The sequence below is a fragment of the Macadamia integrifolia genome, chromosome 1 (genome assembly GCF_013358625.1).
Source record: "Macadamia integrifolia cultivar HAES 741 chromosome 1, SCU_Mint_v3, whole genome shotgun sequence".
Lineage (NCBI taxonomy): Eukaryota > Viridiplantae > Streptophyta > Magnoliopsida > Proteales > Proteaceae > Macadamia > Macadamia integrifolia.
This window is the reverse complement of record NC_056557.1, coordinates 13,574,269-13,581,049: the sequence shown is the minus strand read 5'-3', so window position 1 is coordinate 13,581,049 and position 6,781 is coordinate 13,574,269. Positions and strand designations below refer to the sequence as shown.

The 6,781-nt window shown below is 36.1% G+C and overlaps 1 long non-coding RNA gene across 1 annotated transcript; it reads left to right on the top strand.

Moving 5' to 3' along the window:
- Positions 1-1,192: 1,192 nt before the first annotated feature.
- On the top strand, positions 1,193-6,562 carry LOC122082338. Its single transcript, XR_006141285.1, has 2 exons — positions 1,193-1,554; positions 5,027-6,562. It is a non-coding gene; the product is annotated as an uncharacterized LOC122082338 (long non-coding RNA).
- Positions 6,563-6,781: the final 219 nt, after the last annotated feature.

Below are 6,781 nucleotides of genomic sequence, written 5' to 3'. Positions count from 1 at the left end.
ATATAAAAAAATTCTTACAAAAAAAATGATTAATCAAACCAAATCCTATTACAAATCAAAGGGTAGAAAGCTTAATTAATTTCTTAATAGCAGCGGCAAAATAGGAATTTTATATAGTATTAAAACGCCCATCTAATAAATGTGTTGGGCTTTATTAATTGGGTCAGTCTAGGTTGGGCCGTAAACTTGTCGAGCTCGATCAGGCCTACCAATGCTGGTTCAAAATTGACAACCCTAACCACCACCATCACCTTCTCCGAAAGTAATATAAAGAATCTATTTTCATAAATTGAACTCCGACATGGATCCTTATTATTGAAATATTTCAAACTAACGAAATCAAATAATTTTAATTTCTTGACCATGATGATGCACTAATTTATGTGTCTATCTCTCTCCTTAAAATTCATATATATATATATATATATTATTCATCTCTTCACACCAAAACATAACTTAAAGTTAGATTTTATTTTTAATTTTTAATTTTTTTTTTTTGCTAACGACGAGGAAGGCCTGAGTAGTCCCGCGGGTCCATACTGACCCCACAACCTCATAAATTGGGTCATACCGGGGTTGAATGGTTAAAAAGTTGTGAAGAGCACTAAACATCCCTGTGTGAATGGCCCAAGGTGTGCCTAATAGGAGTCGAACGTATGACATCCGAGTTTACGACTCATACCAAGTTCGTTGCTCACCAATTGCACTACCCCAATCTTAATGATATCAAATATTAATAATAAATTACCACAATTTAACAACTACAAACCAAGCTACATGGAAACTTTGACAACCATATTCTTACATAATAATAAACAGTATGATAACCCTAACCCTTAGATTTATTTACATTCAGCATGGGTTAGACTGAGCCGTTTGGTTCAACCTCAATAATAATAATAATAATAATTATTATTATTATAATTATAATTAAGTCTTTCTCGACATAATTTGATCGACTACATAGATCTGCGATTGGATAAAATATAAAATAAGAAGAAAAAAAATTAAAAGAAAAAAAAAATCTTAACCCAGGCCTTGGTGCCTTACTTTCCGATGTTTGGTAGAGAATCTGGACTATTGGTAGATTGTGTGTCGTCACATGCCGGAAAGGTGAGAGATGAAGGAAGAAAGTGGCATGCATGATGCTATCGAAGTTATCAAGGACAAGGAGACAAGGACCACAGCCCACGTGCCGTGCCTAAAGATCAGTTTAGTGCGCCCCTCGCCCACCCACCCTCTAACAGTCTAACCTAGTGAAGAAAATATAAAACGCTCACAGGTTTGAGGATCCCAGCAACTCCCTGTACAAACCAAAATCGATGGATGGGGGAGTTTACCCCTGATCTGAGGTTCTGAATCACCGGAAAAAGAAGAAGAGCGGCCTAAAATCTCATTTGCTTTGAGAGGTGGACATACAGAGGCCACTTCCTCTGCCTGCCTCCGCATGATCTATGTACACATGGGAAAGCAAGAGAGCCCTTTGTTTCCAGAAGAAGGTTTGAAAGAATCAACAAGGCACAAGGGACGGGATCTGAAGGAAGTTGCAGATAGGTAACAAGTTTTGCTCAAATTTCTTCTTTTTATCAGATTTGTAAGGAAGAAAATGTTTAGTGGATGCGTAGCGTACACATGAGTTTTGATTATATTAGGGAGGATTTTATTATTTTAAGTCTCAAAGGGTTTTTTTGCTCATGAGATCTAAAAGAACAGTTTTGAGGTTGATTGACTCTTTTGTGAAAGGAAGTTCATCTCCTTATCTGGTTTTCCCTGTTTGACGAGTTGTGAGAATTGATTATAGGTTGATGATTTTGGGACTTCTTCTTTTGGGTAATTTTGAGCTTTTATTTCAATATGGTCAATACTATCTATAGGAGCTTGAATACAGAAAGGATCTTTAATGCATGTCCTCGTTTTGCCTTGGGTGCTGTTCTTTCACTTACCTTCAGAACTAGTGCTCAAATTGATTTCTTCATTTTTTTCCTTCTGTTCCTCCTTTTGCGTCGTGGAGAGGGATTTTAAACTACGAATTGGGGATTGAATCGATTTCCCCCCAATCGATTCCTCAGATCTGAAACCCAGCAATCCGGTCCCCAAAACCATAGTATTGGCTGCTTCGGAATGGCCTGTGTAAGAGCAAACACCAATAAATAAGAAGAAAAACAGAGACAGATTATCACAAGACACATATTTAACGAGGTTCACACTCCGTCCTCAGGCGAATAAGAAGATGTTTCAATATGATTGAAGAAAAGTTACTCTTTGAGATCTCTCTCAAGAGCACCTAAATCACGGCCCAAATTTGGATACTTGCTCAACAAGACGAGTTAAAAAAATCCCATTTGGGTCAACCCCTCTGTCTCAAGTCTCAGACAAAAAAATCTCATTTGGGTCGCCACCAAATATATCGAAGCAGCCGGAATATTGATCAGTCATGGACGATTCCTATCTGGATCGGCCTATTCGATTCTGATTTTTTAAATATTGTTATGGTTCTTTCCTCCCAGCCTATACATAGATTACATATGATACATCAGTCTCCATCAGGGTTAAAATACTTGCAATTGTGATCTGGCTTGGAATCGGTCCCCATGAAGCTACACCAGACTCATGAAACAATTCTTTGAATCCACCAGATTTGGACCATTTGTTTGCAACACCCTAACCCCACATCAAGCCACGATATTTTCTGCTTTGGGGCGAACCCTTCACGGCTTTAAAACATGTAGTAACCATGGAATAGGTGCTAGAGATTATCAACTAGCTCAGTCTCAACCCCTAGTCGATGTGGGACTAAAAAACCTACCCCCCTCAACGCCTCTCTCTTTTCTTGCCCAACCTTTGGGACTCAATTGATCTGAGCTTTCTCTTGGACATGACATTGACAAAGACATTGAGGAGAAGGTTTCAACCGGTGCCGGTGCCGGTGCCTGATGTGGGAATATTATTACCTAAGGGTAAATACGTAAATAATATATATATTTTATTTATAATTCTACTAGTTAGTGATGATATTTGTATTTAATTAATTAATTTTAGAGGATTAACTAATATTAAAATTATCCTGTTGAATTATTATTTTTCCCATGTTTAATTATTAGCATTAATATGGTTGGACTATGGTGAATTACCAATGTTCTATTTTTAAGTTTAAATTATATGTTTAGACTATGGTTATTGGAATTGTATTACAAATGTATATTAGTAAGTTAGTTAAATCATAAGCTTAATTTTTAATTGACTATGGCATTAGTGGAATCAATTGATTGGCTTTTGAGATAGTGGAATTGATGAGGTGGCCACTAAGTGAAAGGTTAGCCAAGTTGTACATGGGTTAATTGTAAATGGCTTATAAAGTAAGGGCCTAGTGATGGTTAGTTGAGTAGGTAGTAGCATGGTGAACACTTTTCAACTAAGAATGGTTTTTCTAGTTAGTGGAATGTTGACATGCAGCACTAGATGTTTAAGTGGAATTATATGATTGACTAAAGAGTTAGTGGGAATGATGAGCTGGTCCACTAGTACCATTGTCAATTAAATAAAATTAAGCTTTTGATTTAACTAGCATACTAATATACATATGTAATATAATGTCAGTAACAATAGCCTAAACATATAATGTATTAAACATGTGAACAATAATAATTACAACAACAACTTAGCCTTTTCCCAGTTAAATAGGGTAGGCTACATGGATCTGTGAGACACTGAAATAAAAAAGGAAATAGAAAGAAAGAAAAAGAGGAAAAAGAAAAGAAGAAAGAAATAAAGCAACACCATAGGAACATATCACTTAAAATCGATTGGCAACATGGATCTTTACCCTCGAAACAACTTTGTCTAAAGTCATACTAGAGTGAAGACCTAGCCTCTTTTTTTTTTTTTTTCTTTTACAACGTTATCCATGGTTAATTTAGGCTTGCCTCTACCTCTTTTTGCTCATTCCATCTGGATCTAGTCACTCCTCTTTATTGGGGCATTCCTAGGTCTCTGTTGAACATGGTCATACCACCTTAAACGACATTCCCGAAGCTTGTCTTGAATCAGGGCTACTCCCTAATCAACTATAACTCAGTCATTCTTTACTCATCTCTTCTAGTTTTTTTGCACATCCATCTTATCGCCTTTGTCTTGCCTGTCTCTAGCTCTTTTGGATTTTTCAACTTGAATGGGGTCACATTTCTTTACCAGAGCATCGGATGGCCTCCGTAGAACATGGCCACAACACGAGTCACATTTAGTGGACTATAATATAATGTATGATGTTGTAGTTCAAGACTGTAGATTTAAATGGGTTTTTTTTTTTCATTATTTTTAAGCATTTAATCATTTAAAATAGCAATGTCTGTATATTTAATTCCTTATTGAACAGTATCTATGTTATTATTTGTTGATGCATTGCATAGGATAGGTTAGTTTTTCCAATATTTTGGTATTCATTTCTCCCTATTAAATGTTTACCATAAATCAGAGATTTCTCTTATAGCTTATTTGCATTCCTTTTGAAGGAGAAATTGTGCAAATGAGATAACCAGAATAGTGAATTGTTTTTCCTTCTTTGGGCCTTTGAACTGGAATCCAAATCATGGCTGGCATTGTTAATGATAGAGTTTTTCTCTTTCAGCTAGTACAAATCAGTTGCTCACTCAAAATTTCTAATTTACAGTACATGTGTTAGATGCAGTGATGAGGGGTATGGATTAAATTTGCTAATACATGAGAAATGTACCTCAACACTTTACATATACATTACTTCGTATTTCTGATTTTTTTTTTTTTTTTTTTTGGGGGGGGGTGGGTTGGGGTGTTGTCAACTTTCAACTAGTTTACATCTATGTATTATTGCATCGTACTTAATCTCATATGTTAGTTTGATTACCATATCTACTGTCAAAATTGTTTTCGTCATTTTTTATTTTGTTTGAACTAAGAATTTCACTTTTTTTTTTCTTGGGTAAAATCTTGGAGTTGCACTTCACTACCTATTGGTTTTTGATTTCCTTCCAATATGCTTGACTATTTGCAGGGACCAATTGAAACTTGTTGAATTTATTGTTGAAAGGGTTTGGAGTAAATTGAAAAGTGCCCCCCTGATTGAAGTTGAGTATAATGTTGGACTTGGATCGTTTGTGGAACATCTATTGCATTTGTTGGATTTGAATTTTGTACATCACTTTTTGGTGGGTTTTTTGGATTGGGTGGACTCGGCAAGACAACTATTGCAAAGGCTGTCTATAATCGAGATAGCTTTTTTGCAGTTATCAGAGAACAAGCTTCGAAACATATGGGTATAGTTTGTTTGCAAAAACGACTTATCTATGATATCATGAGGAAGCGAAAAAGTTCTCATTATTCTTGATGATGTGGACAATGACCAAACTAGATGCACTGCTAAATAATTATAATTGGTGGTCCAGGAAGTAGGATAATCATAACAACTAGAGATGAACATATCTTTATAGAAGGTAAAATTGAGCGAAGTAAAATTTGTATGCTCAATGTTAGATGAAGATCAATCATGTCGAATGTTCAGTATACATGCATCTTATGAGAAAGTTTTTGTGCAACTTTCACATGATATGATACATTTTGCTCAAGGATTGCTCTTGATTTAGAAGTGTTGCGTTTCTTTTTATTTGACAACTGAAAAGTGGTTGTAAGAATTTATAGACATTCTGTCTAGTAATGTTCAAAAGAAGTTAAAGACAAGCAATGATGGACTAACATGTAAATGGAAAGCCATGTTGCTTGATATTGCATATTTTTATTGGAATGAATAAAGAAATTAAGATTTCCTTACCAAAAGGTAGTTCCTTTCAATTGGAATGGAAGTTCTCATTTTGAAGTCTCTTATAATTGATGTTCACAATAAGCATTGAGGGATGTCGGCCATCGCTCATAGACAGTATTGGTATCCAGTTGCTTAGTATCAATCAGTGAGCGTTGTTGGTGATCTACTTCGAGACATGGGAAGGACAATGAGCCATCGATGCATGATTAGATTCAAGAGTAATCGACTTTCTTTGGATCTGATGCCTTCGTATTACCAAAGGGAACAGATGATAACAGGTGTGGTGATTTCTCTCTTCTTCTCTATATTGTCCAAGAGCTTGGATAATTACATCTAGTGGTGTTTGGAAACTGTGGTACACTCAACCATTGGTTGAAAACAGGGCAGACAACCGATGATCAAATGTTCAAAAGGTTGATCATTTCTTCGGTTGTTTATATGTAATTGGTTATGGAAATGTCACTCGTGAAATTGATGATGATGGACAGCCATATTCTGTCCGTCCTGGAGAGCAGATAGACCAAAGTGTTCTGGGCAGCTCCAACTCGTTGTGTATGATTGTACCTCCCTCCTCCCTCCTCCCTCCTCCCTCCTCCCTCCTCCCTTTTCTTTGGTGAACACAATTTTCCTTTCTCTGTTAAGCCCTCGTGGCCAACACATATACCTTTATTTGTAAGGATAGCATAAACTACCAAAGAAAGAGATGGAGAACATTTATTTTTGTGTTGAATCCCGTAAGAGAATTCATATAATCCATTGTTTTCTAAAGTACTCTTTGCTTGTGCTACTGTATAAAAGATTTGATTTCCTCCTCGCAGAATATAAGTTCAGTCATTTTTTTACCCCTTTTGAAAAGCTCAAATAAATATCATTCCAAGCACGAGGTTCTTGTTTCTACAAGGTCTGGGAGGGGCAAGTGTGTATACAACCTTACCCCTTGCTTCGCAGAAGAATCTATTTCTAAGTTTTGAAACTGTGACCAACCTAACA